Consider the following 25126-nt stretch of genomic DNA (forward strand, 5'->3'; position numbering starts at 1 on the left):
TCATAGAACCTCTAATAGAAAACTTGCTTATTACATGGTTGACAGTTGTTTAGAAACCAAAACTGGTAAATATTCTTCCAACATTTGCAAAAGTGTATTCCATGGAATACTGATCCCTTGGGATATTTCTTGAAGGTGAGGATTCCATGATCAAAATATTTTGGAAGCAATTTGTACTATACTCTCATATTGGTAATTCACAGTGTACATTTGCATATTCCAGGTTCTGAGTAGTCAAAAAAAAATAACCAGTTTAAATGTGTTTAACATCTTAATTCTGAATCTTTTTCTTTATCATGGAAATACTTTCCTGATGTATTTATTAATATTTTATTGAATTAATATTCTATATAGAGGATACTTTGGGAAACACAAGATAATTCTACCTGTCAGTAATAATAGAATGGTCATGGGCCAGGCTACCACAGAAGACAGTGAGTGTCTCAAAGAGAAAGCAGATGAAAAGAAGAGATCCACATGCTAGGTCTGTGGCCCAGTCAGCAACCTGAAATTAGAGTAATTAGACTCCTTATTGGTAAATATTCTTGCCTTATTGCCACTCAAATTTGGACCAGAGGCAGAGTGAAATAAACCACTAGAAGGGGATGCGCTTTAGTTATCCCTAGAGATCAACACAATCTCAATTATAAATGAAATAATAAGCCCAGAGATATTACATGACATGCCCAAGACCACTCTGGTGGTCAGAAGCAGGCCTGGATTGAGAACCCAGTATTCTGAATCTGATGCCAGAGTACTTCTTAGCAGCCCACACCAACTTCTGCCCAGGGATGAGCAGAAAGCCTATTGATTGAACCAAATATAATTGAATATTAATATTACTTTTGGGTCCGTTACAGCCATGATGAGAAATGAACAATTAAAGACATTTAAAAATTGTTTAATGTTTCTTTTTTGCTTTATAATTTCTATTGTTCCTAATACGTTGAATGTATAAGCGGAAAACAATAGAATGTATAGCAGTATAGTGTAGTGGATAGTACAGTGGCTAGACATTATCCATCTACTAAGCACAGAAAACAACAGCCTACAAGCTTCTAAAGAATCACAAATTAAAAATCACCTAGTCTAACATCAGCAACAGTAGCATTAACAGTAGCAGTGCAATCTATCCCAGTCCAGACGGTGCTGGGCTTCAGCTCACATTGGGATGTGGCTTGTACACACCTATGACCACAGGGTGGTCTTTTTCATATTGCTCTAAAGTCAACTGCTCCTGGGGCTTCATTGTCTCCTGTTGCATCTTTTCACTTCAAAGACAAATATGGCCTCGGGAGAGGCTGTGAAGTCAATGCAATTGTGCTTAATGGAAATCACAAAGTGTCCTCCATTACATAGGAAGGTGTGGGCATTCAGGGCTACAATCTGGGTCTGGTCTGGCTGGGCCATGTCGGCAAAGATCACATCCACCATTGCAATGAGCTTGTGGTATTTGTGTGAGTGCTGAGCATCTTCAATGACAGGAATAATGTTGGTTCTCTTCTTGGCCAAATTAATGAGGTCACAGCCGAGGCAGTGGGAAAACTCAACTGCACAGACCAGACCCTGTTGGCCTATGATGTCAGAGACATGGGAGAGCGTGGTACCCAAGGCAGCCCTGAGGTAGAGCGCCTTGGCCCCTGGCTTGATGCGGTCCACAGAGCCCAAGACTGCTGCAGACAGCTTGGAATGGAAGGGGGTTTTGCCTTATTTAGTCTGGGGGGTTAAACAGAGGTGAACTCCTATCATCCCTCATCTGTATTCTTGTAAGACTCTAAGCATAAACTTCCTTATGATAATAATAATAATAGGAAGAAGAACAACAACTAGTAGTAGTAGTAGTAGAAGTAGTAGCAGTGACACTTACTGTTTTCTTTAACTCTAATATGGTTCTAACTGCTTTAAATAGGTTAACTCATTTACTCCCTATAATAATTCCGAGGTAGGTAATACTATGTTTCTCACTTTACAAAATGTGGGAACTGTAGACCAGCTAGTTTTTAAACCTTGCCCCAAAATCTCACGGCTCTATGTGGCAGAGACAGAATTTAAACTCAAGCAGTCTGACCCCACAGGGTATAGTCTTTAACCATTATGTATATTGCCTTGTAGGTGTCTACTGATGGTTATTTTCCTTATCCATTTCTACACTCACTTCCTCTTGTCCATTATGGATTCATCCATTGTTGATTTCCAAACCTGATGAAGTATCAAAATCACCTACAGAGCATCGTTAAAACAGACACTGTAGTCCTCTCTCCAAGATACTCTGATCCATACTAGACTAGGTAGTTTCAAAAAGCACAAGAGGGGGCTTCCCTGGTGGCGCAGTGGTTGAGAGTCCACCTGCCGATGCAGGGGACATGGGTTCGTGCCCCGGTCCGGGAAGATCCCACGTGCCGCCGAGTGGCTAGGCCCGTGAGCCATGGCCGCTGAGCCTGCAAGTCCGGAGCCTGTGCTCCGCAACAGGAGAGGCCACAACAGTGAGAGGCCCGCGTACCGCAAAAAAAAAAAAAAAAAAAAAGGAAAAAAAAAGCACAAGAGGTTCATCTGGAGGTTCAGATCCAAGGACCCATGTTTGGGAGCCATTGATTTAGAGCCTTTCTCTCTTGGCTGGTTGCCTTATTCATCAAAGATACTGCCTAGGTTCACAGAAGCCATGAGAGGAGGGAGGACACAAAGGGTAGCTAGACTGGCTAAACCAGCACCTGTCCCAGGAAGTCTTCACATCCCCTTCTCACACTATGAAATCCTTGAGGACAAGGACAAAACATTAGTCAGATTTGGACCTTCCATGATGGTTAGACTAGAGCCTGATTCATAGTAGATGCTCAGTTAATACTTACTGTCTAGGTTTCTGGGTGAATATTATTGATAAAAGGCAATAAAATAATGGTTTTTCCAAAGAGACTAAGAAGGGTCTTCTAACTAATAATTGCCTATTGCTCTGATAATAAAAGAGTCATATATTTCTCTACAACATAGTAAATAGGAGATATAGCAAGAGAGCTTAATCACCATATTAACACGAAGGAATGAGAAGGCCAAGAACAAATGGGTGCAAAGGAGGAAGTTGTGTTTAACTGATGTCTGGTTTGACAAGCTACATATAAATTTAGAGATTAAATATAATCATCTAGGTTCATTTGACTACATTCATTAAATAAAACGAGTATATATTTTTTAAATTCCTTCAAGGCTGGCTTCATAGGACCCTCAGATGAATTTACCCACTCATCCTCCCTTCCACTACTGCCTAATTGCTCTACCACAGGCTAATGGGCAAACGGTCCTCAGCAACCATTTATCTTTCTTGAAGTCTTCTCCTTAGAGCTCCCTTTAGGAATAGCAGTGGGTTTTCCTTTGAACTTATTTTCTCTCTTAGTTGTTTGTTTTCTTTCAAGCATGTTGTAGAGGCTTCTTTGCTGTGTGTTTCTGAAGCAAATCAGGGACACTAATTTGTTCTTTGTGGATTTTTGAAAGCTACCCCAGTGGGAGCCACTTGCTTTGACCAGGATTTCTGCCTGTGGATGATGGGGAGGGAGAACTCACAAAGGCTATTAAGACAGATAGGAATGCTATAGCTAGGTGAACACATTAATGATGTAGAGCTGAGAAGCAGAACTCCTGATTTTGAGGAGATGCAACCAATGAGCACATGGAGACAAGACTACCCAAGCACCAGCATTTACCTCTGTGCAGGTGTGTACTAAGTAGCAATTTCTGGCTGAGATAGAAAATCCTGTTCTCTTTAGACATGGGGATGCAGCACAGATGTGACACTGCAGGTAGAGAAAAATCTTCATGGGCTCTGAAGCTAGAAGGAAGTTGACAGTTCATTTTAGGGTGATGGGAAAAGCATTCTGGCTGAGAGGTGGGTGGAAAAGTTCTCAATTCGCTCAAAACCTGTACATTTTGACCCTGGCTCTGCCATTAATTGGCATTGCATCCCTGTCCAAATCACTTCATCTCCCTGCCTCCCAGGGTTCCCCCATCTGTAAAACCAACAGATCCAAACTGTTGGCCAAGTGCTCCTTTCCATTTTAATGTGCTGCCTTCAGATTAACAAAGATACACATATATTTATATCTATAAGATAAAAGCCTTTGACTTTTTACCTTAAGTTGACTTTCAGGAAAAACAAACTATATAAGAAAATGAATGTATACTGGGAATTTATTTTTTAAAACAACCTTCAAAGTATATAGCCAGAGATCAATTTTATATACCTTTTACCCAGTCATCTATGTATTCCTAAATTTCTGTATAGAGCAAATGATAATAAATCTCAAGCTCTATAAAGACACTGAATTATCAGAAGAAAAGGCCCTACAGTTTCTGTTTATGACAAAAGAAAATAAAATTTTTAGAAGTGTATTGAAAGATAATGTAAGATGAATAAATGTTTTGAAAATGCAAAACCAATTATCTTATTATCCTGACAGAACTACTAGTTTTATTTATGCATATTATCAATACGCACATGCTGTATTTACATTGTTATAATAATGGTATACATAGAATTTCACATTCACTATTTTTACATATATTATCTCATAAACATACCTTATTTTGCTACGTAATTATTATTTTAATGGCTTCATAGCATTAAACTGTGTTGATGTACCATAATCTATAAAATCATTATTTTGCTGGACTTTTAGTTTGTCTCCAACTTTTTGCTACTAATATTGATTGCAATAAATTTTTTTTATGGTCAGCTTTTGTTTCTGTTCAAATGTTTCCATAAGAGAAGAATTTTGAAGGCAATGGATATGAGTAAATTTGTGGCTTTTGCTGCAAATGGTCATGTAACTTTCTAAAGGGATTATCAATTAATAATGTCACCAGCAAGGAATGTACACATCATTTTTACCAAAACTTCACCATCTTTAACGGCGATCATTTTTGTGATGTAATATTTTATGCGTTTCAGAACTGGCAGAGTGACAATGATGTGTATGACAAAGGGTCCTCAATAAATATGTTTCGACCCTCCTCATTAAAATTCTGGACTTAAAAAAAACAAAAAACAAAACTCTGGACTTAACTTGGAGATTCATTTATTCATTCATTCACTCTAATGCACTTGTTCATTAATTCATGCATTCAAAAACCTTTCATTGGGCACAATTATGTAATCAAAATATGTTAGGCCCTGGCTATACAAAGTTATACTTTCCCTTAATGGCTCACTTTCTCAAAGAGAGAAATCTATGTGAGCACATATGTGGTCTCTGCCTTCATTCCAGTGTGTTTCAGGATGCATAAGGACTCAGGGGAGAAGACCAAAAAAAGCTCATTATTTTTCCTTCACAGCATACTTTCAACAAAACATACTAGGTATCTCCAATTATCAGAACTAGTTTCTTAATCCATGCCATGAATGAGCAAACTACTTCTAAAGGTGTGACACAGCTTATTTTCAGAGGCACAAAGTTTTGCAAAGAAATTGGTAATAACTGTAATACTTATTCTGAAGTTCTCCTACTTCCTCTTATATTGGCTTTCTCTTCTGATGTGTGCCCACTATGGTGTTCAAAACATATTAGGTACCTAATAAATTGTGATTTTTATGACTCTTTCTCCTTCATCTCTAAGCCTGTATACAATCTTCTTTAGATTCAAATCCCTTTACCTGAAAAATTCCGCCAGACCCATACTGCAACATATTTAACTGTTCTCGACGTTAATCCTCCCTCAAAACAACAACAAGCATCAAGTGCTTAAAATATGCCATTCACTGCAGTATATTATTTTTTGTAATTCTTATGAAATCTGCTTTATACACTATTTATTAGAGAAATTATATAATTGGCCAAGGTCACAAAGCTGATAGGTGAGAGAGTTGGGATTTCCATTAAGATTATCTCTAAATTCCTTTTCTTTTTCTTCTGGCCATGCCAAGCAGCTTGCGCGATCCCAGTTCCCCGACCAGGGATTGAACCCGTGCCCTCGGCAGTGAAAGCACAGAACCTTAATCACTAGACCGTCAGGAAATACTCTCTAAACTCTTCTTTGATTCTATCTTGTATTATTATAGTGTTCCAACTCTGGAGAAAGGCTTAGTACGTATGCCCAGTCTCCCTACAGTATTACCTATCGACTGGATGGTATTCAGGGGAACCAAAATGGGGGGAAAAACATGCAAATGTGCTGGCAAATTTTTCTATGATAAAATAAGTGGTCAAATCTATCAATTCTATCCACACCTTAAAGACTAGATGACTTAGAATGGTCATTATTAAATAGTCACCATTTCCACAGTGATTAACTTAATTGGATATTAATGTTAAGATATGACCTCGATTGTTATTGTAAACAATTTCTGGTCCCATATTTTACTGTGGCTCATTAATGATCCTGGACACATACAAAATGGGCCCTCACACATATGAATTGTATTCTGAAAGAGAGTATACTTCTACACCTCACATGGAGAAGTTTCAAGTCACTATTGATACTGTATTCGGAAGCCATAGTGCCACCGTGGGTTAAATTTTGCTCTGAATTAGGTTTTATTGCTCATGAATATCTTAAGATGATCATGTCTGAACCATAGCCAAAATTAAACAGTGCTAACAACTGAAGTAGAGTCCCTCACAAATCACCTTTAAATGCCACCTATAAGGATAAAAGCTGAATTTTTATTACCATTTGACCTTTCCTTAGCTAAGGTCTCATCAAGTTCCAATGGTCCAGAGTGCCATGCCACTCTCTTCTCTAACAAAAGAGGTTTGCTACTAATGCCTAAGGTTACTGAGGATTCTGTACTACCAAATTCTTTTGTATTATCTACTCCATAATTTTTTTCTTTCTACAATAATTACATTCTGTGCAAAAATACTGATACAAACAAGACACTAACTTATTATACAATGTTTGCAGTCTCTGACATTAAATAAACAAATAGGAAAATGTGGATTCTCATAGTATGCACAAAACAATGAGATTCATTCAGTAACTCTTAAAACATACATGGTGTTTCACATTTAGTAGTGAAAGGGGTCATCAATTGAGTCTGTTCAAATAAACAGACCCAGAACATGATGTTGAAGGTACAAGCGTACACATTTTTTGAAAATGACATTTAAAAAAAATACTTAGGTAGTCTAATTACATAAGCCTTTCTCATTCTTTGTTTTTACTGAAATGAGGTGGTCAATCTCATTGGGGGAAATGTCTCTGAGATGTGTTTTATATACCATGGTAGACTCTACCTCTTACAAATTCTTTGATTACAGAATTTGCTACAGTTTGGTCAAATTTCCCTCTCTTCCAAATGCAATGATATTAGTAGTTCATCCTCCAAACTACCTACTCCAGGAATTGATACTGCCAACCTTCTGTTGAGCCCAAATAATTTCTAAATAATTAAACAAATCCTTCTGATATGACTCAATAAACAATCCAAAAGAAAAGATCAAAATCAGGCTCACAGAAAAGATTATTAATGTGTCTTTTATATTTACTATGTTTTTATTTTTTTTTCTTTGGCTTGAAAGCTTTATCATTCTATTTCTTAGATAAATTAGTGCCTATGAATTTTGTAAATAAGCTTGATACAAAGACCCATTAAAAAAAAAAAAAAAAAGACCCATTCAGACATATGGTAGAGATTTCTGTAATGCACGCCATTCATCCTTAATGGTTTTTATTTTGAAATTCTCTTTGGAGAGTGCCATGTTCATTTTACTTCATGAAACACTTGTGTAAGTATTTTTCTCTAAAAACAAAGCAGCATAATGTAGAAACAAATTATTTAGAAGTAAATTAAAAGGACTGAACATTCTAAAATGCAAATTGCACAAGCCTTCTGCTAAACATAAATGAAACAAGGCAAAAGATGGTTTATCTCAGTTCTATAAAGACGGAGACTACCTTGACTACAGCTTACATATTGACTCCTCATATCCTCCCTCCCTTCTCTCTCTCCCTTTCAGCCCACTCAAAGAAACCATGCAGCTCTGGTGGAAGAAAAAAATCATTGCCATCATATTGTTCTGATAATTCTTTTTCAAAATAATCAGCAATTATTTTGTTGAGCAAAGAAACCAGGAAACTTGGGGGCAGCATTCTAAGTTAACTTTGGGAAATATCTTTTTATACTTATAAATGCATAAAATGTGTTTACATGATATTTATAGGGCAGTTTGAAAAAAAAAAAACTGCCATGCATTTTTACCTCAGCCTCAAAATGTCAGCTGGTGAAATTAAATGTGCAATTTTATTCTAAATCCAGGTTGAAACTTTTAATGGCTTTATTCCAGAGATTTTGAGCTTGTTGGAATAGTATATAATTAATTTTTCTGTATTTCAGCCACTCACTAGAATAAAAGTTAAAAATATTTAACAATGACTGAGATGCTAAGAATTATAAATTAAAAGTAGTACTTTGAATTTACTCCAGGCATATTTTATGATTTTGAGTAAACCTTTTATTTCCAATAGATATCTGAATTTTATAAAATATAATATCAGACAGAAAAGGACTGCCAAGTTCCCCCCAACAAGTACCATTTAAATTTGCTTGTTTAGTTGGTTGTGCTTTGTATCCTGGCACTTCATAGTCTTAAAACACCTTTCACAAATGTATTTGTCTTCCCAACAACCCAACGAAGTAAGTACAACAGATATTCACATACCTCTGATTCACTCCATTGTCATTTCCCTTATCCTATGGCAACTTAAGTACATAGATAATCTTCTCTGTGCTCCTTCCTTGAGAAAACTTGCTTTCAGGTTTACCAAACACTTTGTTTTACTGCAGGAAGCAGCAGAAAATGATGATGAAGAGTGTGGTCTCTGAGGTTGGCCTTAATTCCACCCCCAACCACCTAAAGGTTGGACATGCTACTTGACCTTTCAAAGACTCAGTTTTATCTTCTGCCAAACAGTGTTAACAACATGAACTTTCATAATCAGGACTAAATGAAATAATGCATGCAACTAGCTAACCTAGCAGAGTGCAAGGGGCATGGTATGAATTCCATAAATTCAACTAGTTTTATTATTGGGCATCTCAGCTCACATCCACACAAAAGCACTCTAGAATAAACCTTACACTTTGTTTCTGAGAAGACATGAAAGAAGAGAGATCTACTAGTAAGTTTTCATGGAAAATAAATATGTGAGTAGTGGTTACCAGGGTGAAGGTGATCATGGGTCAGGATGGGGAAAATACATTTTTAGCTCTTTCATGGTCAGGTGTTCACACTAGGACTACATAATTTTCTAGAAAGAACTGCTAAAATATCACACACATAGAGACACTTGAACATACCCACCTTGATATTTACATGTTCATTCTAAAACATACTCCAAGTAAAACAAGAATGCTGGAATTCTCTGCCATTTGGGGTGAGGCACATGTACATGCACTCTTCCTCATGTGTACAGAGTTGTGAGTTGTGTTAAGCTTTGCCTTGTATACCACAAAACCTCCTTTGCCCACCAAGGTTGCTCAGCAAACACCTTGCTGAAAAGATATTATTAATTCACAGGAATAGTAGAGTTCTCCAGGTGGTGTGATTCATGGTCGGTAGTGAAAGCAGCTGAAACAATCCTTTCATAAATTTCTTTCCCAGCTTAGTACAAACCTCTTTATTAGTCAATAGGCCTAATGAATTATCCTAATAGATTTGCTACCTCAAATATTTTTATGGAAAGGTTAGAAGAGACAGAAACAAACAAGTGGACTTGTAGCTGGAAACTTTCAATGGCCTTAGGGGTTAATTATTTACTGCAGACAAATGCAATAAGAGAAAGATGTATAAGGGGATAACATTCTTCTCTTCCACATCTCCCTTTTTCTTGTTTCAAGTCCTCAGAACGAAGCTTCTATAGAAAGTTCCTTCCCAACAAGGAACTCCACACTGTACCCAATGAAATTTCATCACTCAGGGGTTTCAGAGAGGTACAGAAACATACTGACATGTAACTGCTCTTTCTCCTGACCATATATGTTATTATTGGTTACCAACAGTTTATAAAAATATTGGTGCCAATCAAGTGGAATTACAATTGAGGAGTCTGGATTAAGAAAGAATCTAAATTTGAATACTGGCTCTTTTGCTTAATAATTTATTAACTATTCTCACCCTCCCCCAGACAAAAGGAAAAAAAAACTCATCAAATTGTGAGAAATCCAGGTCCTTGTTTTGTATACCCATAGTGTTAAAGGTTCACCTTGGAGTTATACAACGTAGTAGCCTTTCTAAGCAGAGGGAGTTTCAAAGATGAAAAACATAGGATCCAAGGTGTTATTATTCCCACTTATTTCACTATCTTAGATCACTATCTTTAGGGAACAACATGATCTTAGCCACAATGGGAACCACATTCTTTAAAGGGAGAAGAATATCATAAAGGTTCAGAGACAAATCCAAAGAAATGGGTTAATTACTAGGTTTGAAGTGGATCCACTCAGCTTGATGTAAGAAGGGGGCTGACGGCCCTAACTCTGGATTAGATCTGGGAATATCGGGTGTAAGTAAGACACCTAAAGGACACTAACGGGACAGTGTATGAATTCCTGTACATGTGAGAAGCAAGAGGTACAAACAGAAGGTATCGGAAGTCAGCTTGGGCCACAGATCCAAAGCAATTGTTACTGTACAGGACTCAGCAAGAATGTATAGGAGGTGGGTGGAAATTTACCATCCTATTCTGAGATGCGAAAAGAACATACAGTTCCTTTATTTCTCTCATATAATTCTTCTTTAAGTTGTCCTACTCCACATACACTTACTAATTCACAATATTTTAATTATTTTCAAGTTTAAGCAGTCTCCTTAAATATTGGGTTTATTCAAAATTAACTCCTTAGTAGGGCTGTTTATATAGTCATTTTCTGGAGGACACAGTCTTTTTTTAATTGTTTAGATTAATTTTTATTGGAGTATAGTTGCTTTACAATGTTGTGTTAGTTTCTGCTGTAGAGCAAAGTGAATCAGTTATATGTATACATATATCTCCTCCTTTTTAGATTTCCTTCCCATTTAGGTCACCACAGAGCACTGAGTAGAGTTCCCTGTGCTATACAGTAGGTTCTCATTAGTTATCTATTTTATATATCATAGTGCATATATGACAATACCAATCTCCCAGTTCACCCCACCCCCCACCACCACCTTTCTCCCCTTGGTGTCCACACATTTGTTCTCTACATCTGTGTCTCTATTTCTGCTTTGCAAATAAGTTCATCTGTACCATTTTTCTAGATTCCACATATAAGTGATATTATATGATATTTGTTTTTCTCTTTTTCACTTTGTATGACAGTCTCTAGGTCTATCCCCATCTTTGCAAATGGCTCTATTTCGTTCCTTTTTATGGCTGTATATTGTATATATGTACCACAACTTCTTTATCCATTCTTCTGCTGATGGACGTTTAGGTTGCTTCCATGTCTTGTCTATTGTAAATACTGCTGCAATGAACATTGGGGTGCATGTCTCTTTTTGAATTATGGTTTTCTCTGGGTATATGCCCAGGAGTGGGATTGCTGGGTCATATGGTAGTACTATCTTTAGTTTTTGAGGAACCTCCATACTGTTCTCCATAGTGGCTGTATCAATTTACATTCCCACCAACAGTGCAAGAGGGTTCCCTTTTCTCCACACCCTCTCCAGCATTTACTGTTTGTAGATTTTTTAATGATGGCCACTCTGACAGATGTTAGGTGATACCACATTGCAGTTCTGATTTGCATTTCTTCTTCCTTTATTCCCTAAGATAATTCCTAGATTGACCATGGGTTTATGACAGTGAATGGAAGGGGGTCCCAATCCACACCAGAATTTCAGATGCTCTCATATAGATATATAATATAGAGTGGTAAGACCAGTTTACTCCCTATGTGGATAACCTGGAGTAAATTCAAAATATTTAACAATGGGTACAGCATGGCACTAACCAATCAAAATGGATGCCAGTCCAATAAAAACTATCATTATAGACACTGACTGTAAACAAATGATGTAAGCATGTCATTGTGGACCTGCTAAATATAAGCACTGTGGGTAACTACTGAAATTTGATTGTCCCATCTAGTCTTTTGGAAGAACCTGCTGGTGCCCCTTGTTGGTATCCATAGGTACAAACCATTTCTCCTAATCTTTAAGATTCCACCCATGGCAGGCACCTTCTTCCTTCAAACCTCAGATCGCCACTAATCTGCTCGCTTCCCTATGCCCTCACTGGGACATGGCTTCTAGATCCCTTTTTGGAGGTTCATGAACCAAGCCAACTGTCACCACCACTGCTCTACTGTTGCCCAGGTCATACTGGGGCTCCTCCTAAAACCTTGCTGTTTCCTCCTAAAACCTAATACCTGGGAAGCACACCACTGGCATTCCTTCCTAATCCTGCTCTTTTTCTGATCTCAAAGTCAAAGAAGGAAGGTCAGGATCTTAAATAACCCATCCTGGTTCCCCAATGCCATAATTTTTCCCTACCACAATTCCTTAGGGCCAAAAGAGTGGGCTTTCCATTTCTTCTGTCTCATCTTGAGTTTGCCCTATTTCCTGGAATGCACTAAAACTCTGATCTATTCTACCAGTCTTGGTTCTTGATTTGCTGAAAGCTAAAGGATTTAGAAAATCCTTTTTCCTCAACAATACCTGATTTTCAAGAACATTATTGTGCTACGGTAAAGAAGTCAAGAAGTTAAGCTTTGAAATGCAAAGTTGATCAGTGGACACTCTATTTAAGAAAGTACCAACTGTGTCCTTTTCTAAAGCAATAAGTCTCCTAACTCTGCAAGGAAATGACTTCAATATATTCAAAAATTGTTCCTTCACAAATATGAATTAGATATTGATAACAAAATAGTTATAATTTATTTAGAAATATTAGAAAAAATATACAAAATATACATAATAATACTTAGAGCAAGGCATAATATTTACATATTCAGCAGTATATTAATTAAAGGCAGCATGGAAATGGAGATCTTTATATCAAGAGATAAAATCAAGAATTTTTTTTTTTTTTTTTTTTTTTTTGTGGTACGTTGGCCTCTCACTGTTGTGGCCACCAGGAAGAAATTTTTGATAAGTTGCCCAAAGCAGCCAAAGAAATAGAGACTAGTAGGCTGGGAAAAGCCCTTCTACGAGTCGTGGATCATCAAGCAGGATTTTAGGGTATGCTGGGATTTTTTTCCTTACTTATTTTGTTGTTAAAGTTGGAGTTAAATAAGAGGCTGTGAATAAACCGTTGTGGACCTATCTCAATTAATTCTCCATCCCCACCCCTCACTTGTAATCCCTAGCCTAGGTTTTCATCACAAAAAGACACTATTGTAAGTTCAACCCTTGAGATAAATCTAACAAAGCAAAGGCACACAGAATAGCAGTCCTTACAACACCTGCAATCTAATCTAAAAACAGACTTTGAGGGGTCATTCTAATCATCCTTCTGATTTTCTTCTCTATTCCAAGAAATTAAAGAGACCAAATTTATTGCCTACTAAAGCGTGAAAGTGTCAGTACATGGAGAACCAGCTAAGTTTGGCTCTCTAAAAACATCTATAACACAGCTTTAAATCGTCATGGTCTACCATGAAAGAACCTTCTGTGATGGAGAGTAAAATCTCAGAGATTTGAGGGAAGAACAACTGTTCTCAAAATTACCAAAGTGATATACATATATATTTTTTTTGCGGTACGTGGGCCTCTCACTGTTGTGGCCTCTCCCGTTGCGGAGCACAGGCTCCGGACGCGCAGGCTCAGCGGCCATGGCTCATGGGCCCAGCCGCTCCACGGCATGCGGGATCCTCCCGGACCGGGGCACGAACCCGTGTCCCCTGCATCGGCAGGCAGACTCCCAACCACTGCGCCACCAGGGAAGCCCCCAAAGTGATATTTTTAAAAATCACTGATGAAGCTACAAACCACTGCTTTTTACCAACCACCAGGGCTATTTAAAACCAAAGTACAGAAAGGTGGAGATTCAGATTCCCCATTTGGTTGCATAGATGAGGAAACATTTTCTGAATCTTTGATTTTTCTCTCAACACTGAGAAGATCTACCACTATAACCTATTCAAGATACCTTTTCCCAGTGTTTAGAACCTGGCATTTTTCCCAGCTAGTAAAATTTCTAATGAAAAGAAGCAATCACACAAACCCAACCTGACAAGCTTAATATCTTTTGTTGGTTGTCTTACATAATTGATATTACATGTATATTTAGAATAAATGGACACTGTACCCTTGTCAGTTGCTCCTTCTAAAATGTTTCACATTCTTTTGAATTGTGTGCAACTTTAGAAATTTCCAATCATCTTACTTTTAAATACCTCACCCTACAATATAAAAGGGCTTAGAGCTTATTTAAATAAAGACATTATACATAGCTCTGCCTGCACTCTTTCAAAATACTCAGTCAATTAACATAAGCTACCTTCCAGAGGATTTAAGTCAGGTGGAAAGGAATACTATTTCAGAACCAAAGAAGGAAAAAAGAATATGGAATGCATAGCAAACCAGACATCTGAAAAAACATTAAGACTATTCAATTTCCTCATATTTTAGGGATGGTGGTGGTGGGCTTTTTTTTTCTCCCCTTTCAAATCGTTCTGCCAATGATTGCATTCTAGACTCAACAAAAGGTTTCTGGGACGTCTCCAAAGGGATATAATGTCCAAACTCTTCTATTAGAAAGAGGCTCAGGAAGTCTCTCTGCAACCTCCAAAATATTGCAGGCTCAATTACCCTCAGGGTACAGTGAACGGGCAGCACCATTAATCATTCCCAGGGCACTTAATGCCCTAAGAACAGTTCTGAGTCCCACAGCAGCAATAGGGGTGTGTAAGAACTGAGCTGGTCTCTGACAGCTGGGCCATGCTGCCACCTGCAGGTCAGCAGGAAACACGACTCTTCGGATGCCACTCTTCCCTCCAGTTCTAGAGGAGCTACAAGGTATGGGATGTGCTGAATATCCCCTCCTTCTTGGGCAAATAACCCTGTTCTTCCTCCTCTCCAGACGCTGGGACTTTCCTCTTCATTGTTTAGTTGCTTGTGGAACAAGTGAGGCCAACAGAAATGGGTGAAGGCTGGCAGCACCATGGTCTTTACCTTCCATGCTTTGCTCACCCACACCCTCATCCACATTGGAGCCCCATCTTTGGGTGCACCTGTTCTCTTGTTTGCCCATCCAGTTGATCAATATTAGGAGTTTCATGTTCTGTTCTAGAGACAAGATATTGTACCTACCTTAAAATACTCTGACTCTGGGTGAAGCAAGAGACAAGAAAATAAGAGAGTCATGGCCCAGTCACGAAGAGTGTTCACACGGGGTAAGCACCAGATGTTGTGGGACCCAGAGGAGGTATATCTACACTGGTCAGGGGTGAAAGGATGTTAGGCAAGTCTCCAGTGGGAGGGACTCTGTAGTGGCATTATACAAAGAATAAGGATGTGTTTTTGAAATCTGATGAGCCTATGATAAAATCACAGCTACAATTACAAATCATGCAACCTTTCCAATTTTCATTTTCTTCACCGGAAAAATTTTTAGTAATAATTTAGTAAAAATTTTTGTAAATTTTTAGTAGTAATATTATTATTTAGTAATAATATTTTATGTTATCAGACAAGATAGAAATTACATGTGTCAAATAACTGGGATAGTGTATTAGCTCAATACCAGATAGATATTTTTATTTTAATTATAACAGTTCTGGCAGAGCAAGCTGGTCTTATCTGGGCAGAGAAGAGGGGCAGGGAAAGGACAAAACATGCAAGTCAGATGGGTGAGAGAACTGTGTGTTCAGGGATCTTCAAGCAGTGTGTTATCACTGGAAACACTTCAGTATCACTCTTCATGTTTCTTGATGTCTATCTCTCCCCTTTATCCCACTCTTTTTTTTTTTTTCCTCTTCACCATCCCCTGCCCCACTCAACATTCAGAGAAAGTAAGAATGCTGTTTGTTTCCAGAATATTAAACAAGTGTTTCAGGTTTTCAGCTAGTTCATGACAGGAATATTTGTTTGGAGGAGAAGCAGGCACCTGAAAAGAATTCTATTTTCATCAGATTTCCTTCAAGCAACTCAGTAAAGAAGTTGGTGGGTGGGTACTGACACTCTGATAAAATGCTAGCACTAGTTTGTCCATACAGAATGCACTAGCAAGTTTGAATAAGCTGTAGTGACACCTCCTGGTAAGAAAAAAGGAACATCACTGGATACAAAACTTTCCATGCCTTCACAGTTTTATAATCAAAAACAACACATGAAAACATCTTTTCCACATGAAGTGTTTTTCTGTCTGAAGAAAACAAAAAAGTTTCAAAGACAGACACACACATATACAATACTCAGGTTTGACTGATTTCCATTTTAAAAAGGAGCTGAATCAGAGAAAGAAAACAGTTTTGTTTTTATTTCATGACATCAAATAACTAATTTGACTTTTAAAAAATCTTTCATCCACTTATTTTGGCTTTATGTATATACAGAGCCTTATTCAACATTTTCTAAAGTTAAGAAGTAAAATGTTATGGAAGTTACTTTATATAGTATTTTTAACCTGTTTCTTTGTGGAATGCTGGTCTGACACTTCCTCTTGAATGCCTGAACTATCGACATTCTAATACCTCACCCTAAGCCCACCCCGTACCCCCATCACTGCAGCTTCCATTTAGCCTGAAGTATCTTTACATCTCAAGTCCCCCAATTCACCTACTGTTCCCCTCTCCACTCTCAAACTCTCTACTTCTTTCAAAATGTACTTGTGTACTGACAAGTATTGTTAAGGCCCTGTGAACCAGAGCTAAAATAACAAGTGTTAACAACTTAACCTTCTATATCTCCTTAGTGACTTACAGACCTTACAAATATGAAGTTAGTCATTCTAGAAATGCAAATTCCAAGATGACAATAGTGAGAATCTCAGCCAGCCAGCCAGCCAGCCGTCCAATATTTATTCAGGACGACATGCCACACTCTCTTCTAGGTATTGGGGGAAACAAATATAACCATGGCAGACATCATATTTGTTTCACAGAATTTAAATTCTAGCAGTGAAAAAAGAGGGGAAAAAGGTTAACAAACAAACAAAAAGCTCAAATTGTGATAAGGTCTATTAATAAAATGTGGAGAGTGGAAAAAAGAATAGTACGAAGTGTCCCTTAGATGACTAGAAATCAGGAAAGGGCTCTTAGAGGATGTGGCAGAAGCTGAGACTGGTGGGACAAGAAGCAGCTCTGGGGAGAATCAGATGAGAGTATACCAGGCAAAGGTAACAGCAAGTACAAAGGCCCAGTAACAGAACAGGGCTTGGTGTTTTCAGAAAAATAGCAAGAAAACAGAAAAGAGCCAAGAGTAATAAAGTTGATGCAGGTGATCATAAAGATTTAATTCAAAGTGCAATCAGAAGTCCTTGGATGATATTAAACAAGGAAGGTTATAATCTAATTTAAGCCTTGACAAATAGCTAACACATAAAACTACTTGCTTTAAGCTAGTTGTTCATTTAATTCTCATAATAACCTCAAAAGGTAGGTATTAATATCCTTAATTTTATTGATGGGAAAATAAAAGTAAAAAGATGTCAAGTAACTTGCCCCCAGTCTCATAGCTAGTAAGTGGCAGTGCTGGGATTCACACTCAGGCAGCCCACCAATGGGGTCCATGCTTTGAACACTATGCAATACGGCCTCTCAGATCATTATTTCTGCAACAGCAAGAGTGGGAAGAACCTGCTGAAAGCTAAAATAGTGATCCAGTCTAGAAATTGTGGTGTCTCACAATAGAAGGACAGGGGTGGAAATGGTGAAAACTGAATAAACTTGTGATGTATTTTAGCAGTAAATTCCATGGGTCTTGGCAGATTCAATGTTGTAGGCAAGGGGAATGCGTGGTGGGGATTGATATTTCAATGACACTTGAATCACACTATAGAGATGGCTTTCACTATTGTGTTTATTCAGTGGACGTTTTCTATGTCACCAGGATCTTCCTGTCAAAAACCTTTCTCCTCCAAGCTGAGTGGATTTTCCGAGAATCTGCTATATAGAACGATTTTCATCTCAATGTCCAGAGACACAGCCTTTTAACATGGTTCATTTATTTCTCTGGTCTTTCTACATACATATAACAAAACTGTATCATGTATTATGTACAGTTTTAGGGTTTTTTTTTACATAATATCATTAATTTAAAAAATAATTTTAAATGATGTTTAACATTCTGGCATAAGAATGTACTGTACTTTATTGTGGTTTTTTTCTCTCCTTGGGCTGGTCTATTGTTTCTAATTTTTTATATTGTTTATAAACAATATAAAATTGTTTTTATATTGTTTATATTTTATATTATATTTTATATTGTTTAAATATAAAATTGTTTTTATATTGTTTATATATTATATTATATTTTATATTGTTTAAATTCTAAAAATTTATATTGTTTCTAATTTTTTCTAATTATACCAACATACTTTACAAAAATCTTTGACTCCAACCCTGATTATTTCCCAATGCTAAACAACTAAAAATGAAAGTTCAAGGTCTAAAGTAATAGTTTTACTCACTAATAAATTGCATTTACATATTTCTACATTTACAAAAATGTAACAGTTTAAATTCTACCAGTGCTATGTGAGAGCACTGCAAGAAGGCAGATTACATGGGAGCAAATACTTGTAGTTCGATAAGTATGGTAGTGGGTAACTGTGCAGTTTTTTTCAGATGGCTCAATATCAGCAAATAGGAAGCAACGCCTTCATCTGAGGGTGAGGATGTAGACAGAGGTACTGAGAGTTTGGAGGAGAGAAGAGGAAGCATGGTATATAGACTTCTAGGAAAGTAAATGGAGCAGGCTAGTTCAGTAAGATTATCTGATGATTTTAAGAATCCATTTAAGATGAATGAATAGGAAATGACACCATGGTTGTGTACTTAGATATGTCCAGCTGCATGGGTGCAGACATACATTATAAGAGTGTTGGATTTAATCAGGATTAAACCTCCAAATCTTGATTTCTAGTCCAGACTACTAAACTGGTTTTCAGTCTAACATATGATACTTCTGCTGGACATTCTGGATTTTCCACATATGCTTCACTGTTCTTTTCTCCAGCAGCTCTATGCCAGAGACCCCCATCTACTGCTTCTTCACCTGCTAGACTTCTGCTTGTCCTTTTTGCTTCAAATCCCCCATGAAACTTTCCCAGACCACCCTCCACCCACCCAAATTGAGAAACACACCTTTCCTCATAGCTCCCCAAATATTCCCTGATGATGTATGTAATTTTTTTTACCACATTAATTCAGTATTTTTATTCTCCATTTGATTCTAAATTCCTTCAGGGCAAGACCTTTTTATTTATTTGTTGTTTTTTATGCTCATTTCCTATGTCAATACCTGATGCATAGTAAGTCCTCATTCAATGTTTATTAATGAGAGTTTTTGTAATTAAGGGATAAATTTTCTGATAAACCTTCATCATCAAGAAAACAAGTTGCCTTGATCATACCCACACCACACCATACAGAACTAGTGAAGATTTTCGTCAATAAAAAGTAACAGGCCTGGGCTTCCGTGGTGGCGCAGTGGTTGAGAGTCCGCCTGCCGATGCAGGGGACACGGGTTCGTGCCCCGGTCTGGGAAGATCCCACATGCCGCAGAGCGGCTGGGCCCATGAGCCATGGCCGCTGAGCCTGCGCGTCCGGAGCCTGTGCTCCGCAAGGGGAGAGGCCACAACAGTGACGGGCCCGCGTACCGAAAAGAAAAAAAAAAAAAAGCAACAGGCCTAAGGACAAATTATTCAACTACTAGTCAAAACTGTTAAAAAAAATAAATAAGTATTCACTCCCACATGTAGCTTAGATCCAATGTCTAGTTTGTCTCTTTGGCATTATAATGATAGTAATAATCATAATAAATACTATATTTGTATAAAATTATTTAAATTTTCTAAACATTTTCAGGTTTACAATATGACTGTAAAACACACACACACATATACACACATTTTTTTTTTTAAATGCCAAATTCAAAGCCAATGGTGGGGATTCCTTCAAAAAGCAAATGTCTAAGTAAATCTTTATGAAAAGATAGGCGTTTCACAAATCTGGTAGGGAAAGTAGAACATTCCAGGTTGAGTATAGCATGAAGAAAATGTCTAAAAGTTAATAAATTGTAAACTTATCTTTGTAGGCACAAATGTATAGCTTACATAACTGCCTTATGGGATCACGTACAAAATCCATAGTGAACAAAAATATGTAGAATAAATAAAGAACTTACTTTTTCACTTTTTATTTGGTCATTCTACCTTTAGGCAGACACAGACATGGAATAAAGAAAAGAAAAGCTAAATTTTGATCTAATAACGTAGCATGGGAATTGCAGATACACTATAATTCTCTTACCACATTCCCTATACACAAAATGTAATGAAAAATAGAGACAAAAGAAACCTTAATTGTCATTAGAGAATAAAATAGTATTTCCACTTAGACCTTTAAAGGCAGCTATTCTTAAAAATTAATTCCTTTGATAAATGTTCAAGTTTCTTCCTCACTTTTTCTACGTGAACATTCATCCTATGTGCTCTGGATGGAAATGAATGTTACCAGATCTTTGAGTTCAAATTCACAGCCCCAAGAGTTATTCATAACTGAACAAACTGGTGAAGGATACTTAACTGGTCTCCAAATCTCTTAAGGATAATTTGAAGACAAATTCTCTGCCCAAATGTTATTAATTATATATTTAGCACCTTAGGTAGCTTATTTCTGAGAGGCTTTAGAGATCAAAAAGGATGTGAAAAAAGTGAAGAGAATCAAAGCTAAAACATCAGTTTGAACTGAACTGCACAATGAGAATTTACTCCAGCACTTTGTTGCAATGTAATCTATAAATAACCCTCTAAGGTTCACTTGCCAATTAGGAATCATCACATGGCATGCACCTTAGATGTCAGCAGTTAATTTTCATGTCAGTGAAACATTAATTTGATGAAAATTTTAAAGCTTTATGCACTATTTATATCATAAGTGGAAGCACAGTAAATGTACTACACAGATTTTCATTGTATCCAATGTGCTTTTTAAAAGGCCAAGTTTAAATGATCATTATTTGTCAAAGTCTGATAGTTTGCTTCAGTTCAACAGATCTGTGTTTCAGACTTTATTTTTAACATTAACTATAATTGAGATGCCTGAAAAAAATGGTGTGTATATGGGAGATAGAGAAGATGAGAATCAGATTTATACCCAGAGGTAGCTGTTTAGATTTGAAAGTTTAATTCAGAGTTTGTGGCCTTAGCCATAAACATGTCACCCTGGGTCAATAATTTAGTTCTTTTATTTTTCACGTTACTTTTTTATCTTTCCCTGAGAACAGTTTTGTGGGTGGTCCCTTCCAAAAGCTGAAAATGGTTGTTGATTCAAGTACAAAGGGAAACAACCAGTGGGCACTTAACTACTGTATTTAAGTACATTACTTAGAACTATTGTATTTACATATCCAGAAATTTCATAAGCTGACAAGCCTGGTGGGATTTAGCTTGACATTGGAATTATCACACTTGTCAGTCAGGTCCAGCCACTGGCTGACTGGGGAGCAAGTAGAAAAGCCAATGAGAGACAGAGGAAGAGAGAAAGAGAAAGAAGAAAAAGAGAAGAGAAAGGTCTGGAAGTCTCCACTCCACTACCACAGAATCACAGTGACTTTCCAACATTTATTTTCATCCTCACATCCTCAGACTATTTAGAGTTTAGTATACCCAGAGGGGAATTCTAATGAAAAGATTTGGTTACTTTGCTCTACCAGTTAGTACTATTAATAGTGTTTTTCTAGAAAGTGGAAGCTGAGCATCATTAAAGATAAAGTCTAGGTTTTCAATTTAATGCAAGAGATGTGTGTATATACACTGATTCATTGTTAGCTAATCTGTTATGTGTTTGTGGCTTCTATATTGAACTAGATCGTAAGTATCTTTAGATCAGAAATTATGCCTTAGTTTGCCTGATATTCCCTCACTCAGCATTTGCAATATTAGACCTTAATAATTGCAGACTTAATTGTATTTCTAAACACTTATTCAAATTAACTTTGATGGTCTGTCTCCTTCCACAGTGGAAAAAAAAAGAAAAAAAAACAGACATTTTGACAGTAGAATAAGATAAGGTCATTGAGAAAGATAATACACAAATGCATTCTACAGAGCCTTATCTGATCAATAAATTAGATCTCAGATTGGCTCTGAGCTTTCTAGTGGTCAAAAGAAAAGAGAAAATGTGATCAGTTAAGAAATTCACATCACCCGAGATTAAAAATACTCATTTATCAGGGAAAAAAAGCTATACATCAAAAGTATACACAATCATTAATTTGCATCCCCTTATATCATTTCACAAATGTTTACATTTTGTTAATCATGTTAATCTTCGTTTTCAAGAGAATATAAATGAATATTGGTTATTAACAATAAAACCTAATTCAATATTTTTCTTCATATTAGTTTATGAGAAGGAAAACTAAATTTAAGATTTAAATGCACTAATTTGAATCACTTAACCAATTTGTTTCTGGTTGCATCTGGTTATGAAAATTGAGTGTCAAACTTCATCTTCCTCAGTAAACATTTAATAAGCGCTAAACTTACAGAAGAAACTGAACTTTTTAAATACAACTTTTCCAAAAAAAATTGACAATTTTCATTTTTACGTAAATAGAACAGTGCTCCCTCCCCTCCTAGCCCCTCATCTATACCCACTCCTGGCCAAAAAAACAAACAAACAAAAAAATAAGAAAACTGTGGGTAGTTTTCATTACTTAGTATGAAGAAAAGTGAATGGAGTTAAAGTCACCATTCAAATGTAAGAAAGTGAAGGCACTATGATACTCTTGTTATTTCTATTGTTTGCTTTATGATATGTGAGGTTAGTACCTGAATTACCCAAATGTATATTATGTGCTACATAGCTTGGACTTTTAAAGGTCAAAGAAATATTCCTCAGTGAATTTTATTCAGGTGAAACCTGCCCTCTCTTCCCTTGTTAAGCTCTGACTCTTTCCAGGTTTAATAAAAGTGGTTCTCTCATCCCTCCCCCAATTCCCACGTGTTATCAACAGCAAATTCCCTAACGAGACAATGTTGAAGATATTTTCACATAAATTTATGACATAGGAGAAAAATAACAAAAAATTCACAGCCAGCAGAGTATTAATTTAAAAGACAATTAATTCTGAAGAAGAAAAGGGGATCAACATAAACTCAGCAAGGATATGAATGATAGTAAGTATATAGTACAAATAATTCTCTATTTGGGGGTCCTGAGAAATTTCAGCAAGTGGTTGTGGGGTAATGAATGTTTGTAATTCATTAGCTACTATTTTAAAATGCAAAGCACACCATGACATCAATGATGTTCTTTTTAATCTCAACAAATAGGCTATTACAATTAAAGCACTTGCAAAAAGACAGTATATTTAAATATAGATTTTGATGAGATTTCAATGTTTTAATAACAATGATTTAATAACATTTCAAAATTCTATGGAAAGAAGAAAATGTGTTATGAGATTGGTTCAAAAATGCATGTGTTTGTATGCACCAATCTTCTATGAGTATTTAGTAACAGCCAGCATTTCTATCCTGAAAATTTCTTTTCCTCAGGATCCTTTAATAAGGTTTTAATGTATCTTTAAGAAAATAATTACTATTTACTTAAAAAAATATTTTTCCCAAGTAGGGAAAATAATAGCATTCTAAAGTGCTTGATTTTCTTTTCTCACTTTCCATCTTCCTTCAGCTCCTAGACAACAAAACAATGGTTCTTTCTTCATGTGAAAGAGTAAACTCAATAAACACAAATGGCTAGGGGTCCTCCCAGCAGTGAAATTATGGCTTCACAAGGACTTTTTTTTTTTTCTTTATGAAGAAACAAGTTTAAAAGAACCTTTTTCAACATAGAGTCATGCATATTTCAATGATATAATTAAACTGTTGGCAACACTAAACACTGCTGACTGATAAATAAGACCAAAATAATTAAGTTCTGTTCTTTGTACAGTCAAGATTTAGGGCAGCAGTCAATCTGGGTAAGAATTTGGGAGTCTGGAGACTTCAGAAGATGAACAAGCAAGTAGCTAAAATTGGTCATGTGGGAAGGTAGTTAAATGAGTATACAGTTTATACAAAGCTGTGGATACCTTCCATAACTTAATCTTCATTAGAACCTGGTTGATTCATTGCTCACATGGTCCCATACTAAGCTGGACATGGCGTGCAAGGAGACAAACAAGAGTATAAAAGATAAGTCCCTGTATTCAATGAGCACTACTGATATTAAAAATCGAAAATAATAATAGACTGAAAATATAAAAATTTTTTTTCAAAGCCAACCCCCTCCCTCCAAACAAGAGGCACAAAAACTGTGATGAAAAGCATTAAGGATATAAACAAATACTAAGAGTGATAAAGGAGAAAGAGAGAACACAATATACTTTCCACATACATATTTGTGGAACTATGAGTATGGTTTGGATGCCTACTCAGGCCTTCCATTTCTATTTTCTTCTACCTAACTCTTGCTTCCCTCCTTAGAATAAATCACACAGCTTTCAATAACCTAAATAACACTCCTGGTGCATGTTTTTTCCCCTGTGGAATCAGACTGTGGTCAGAGAGAGGTGTTCATATTATTTCTCCTGGGGGCTGGAACTTCAGGTTTCAGCAGACCGATGCCCTTTAGCAAGTCCATCACGCAAGTCAAAGCAAATGTAACCAGGGCAGTTAGGTGTGTTAGTAACTACTGGGATTTACAGAAATATATATTTATATATATTACACCCACACTCACACGTATATATATGCATATATATAATTTTTAAAATTCCCTCTTGTTGGATCAGCTTACTCTGATTACTACCCATGGACTTTAGAAAAAGAAGAAATAACCTTCTCAGGAAAATGCACCTTCCTTCGTAGTGGTAAGGAACAGACACCATGAACAGGTGATATCACTGTAATTCAGGGAAATGGGAAAACGAGTGTCCTAACCTCCAACACAATGAGCATGCGCTAGTTGTGTTTTGGCATCTCCAGCTGGGGATAACTGGCTCCCTTCGACTCCGGGTGCACCGTCTGCCTTCATGAGTGCTAGCAT

General features: G+C 36.8%; 1 pseudogene; it reads right to left on the reverse strand.

The window, feature by feature from the left end:
• Window positions 1–1125: 1125 nt before the first annotated feature.
• On the reverse strand, window positions 1126–25126 carry LOC111181563 (rRNA 2'-O-methyltransferase fibrillarin pseudogene; annotated as a pseudogene).

The sequence above is a fragment of the Delphinapterus leucas genome, chromosome 2 (assembly GCF_059928025.1).
Source record: "Delphinapterus leucas isolate spDelLeu-1000000601 "Yukka" chromosome 2, BTC_Dleu_Yukka2, whole genome shotgun sequence".
In the NCBI taxonomy this organism is placed as follows: Eukaryota; Metazoa; Chordata; class Mammalia; order Artiodactyla; family Monodontidae; genus Delphinapterus; species Delphinapterus leucas.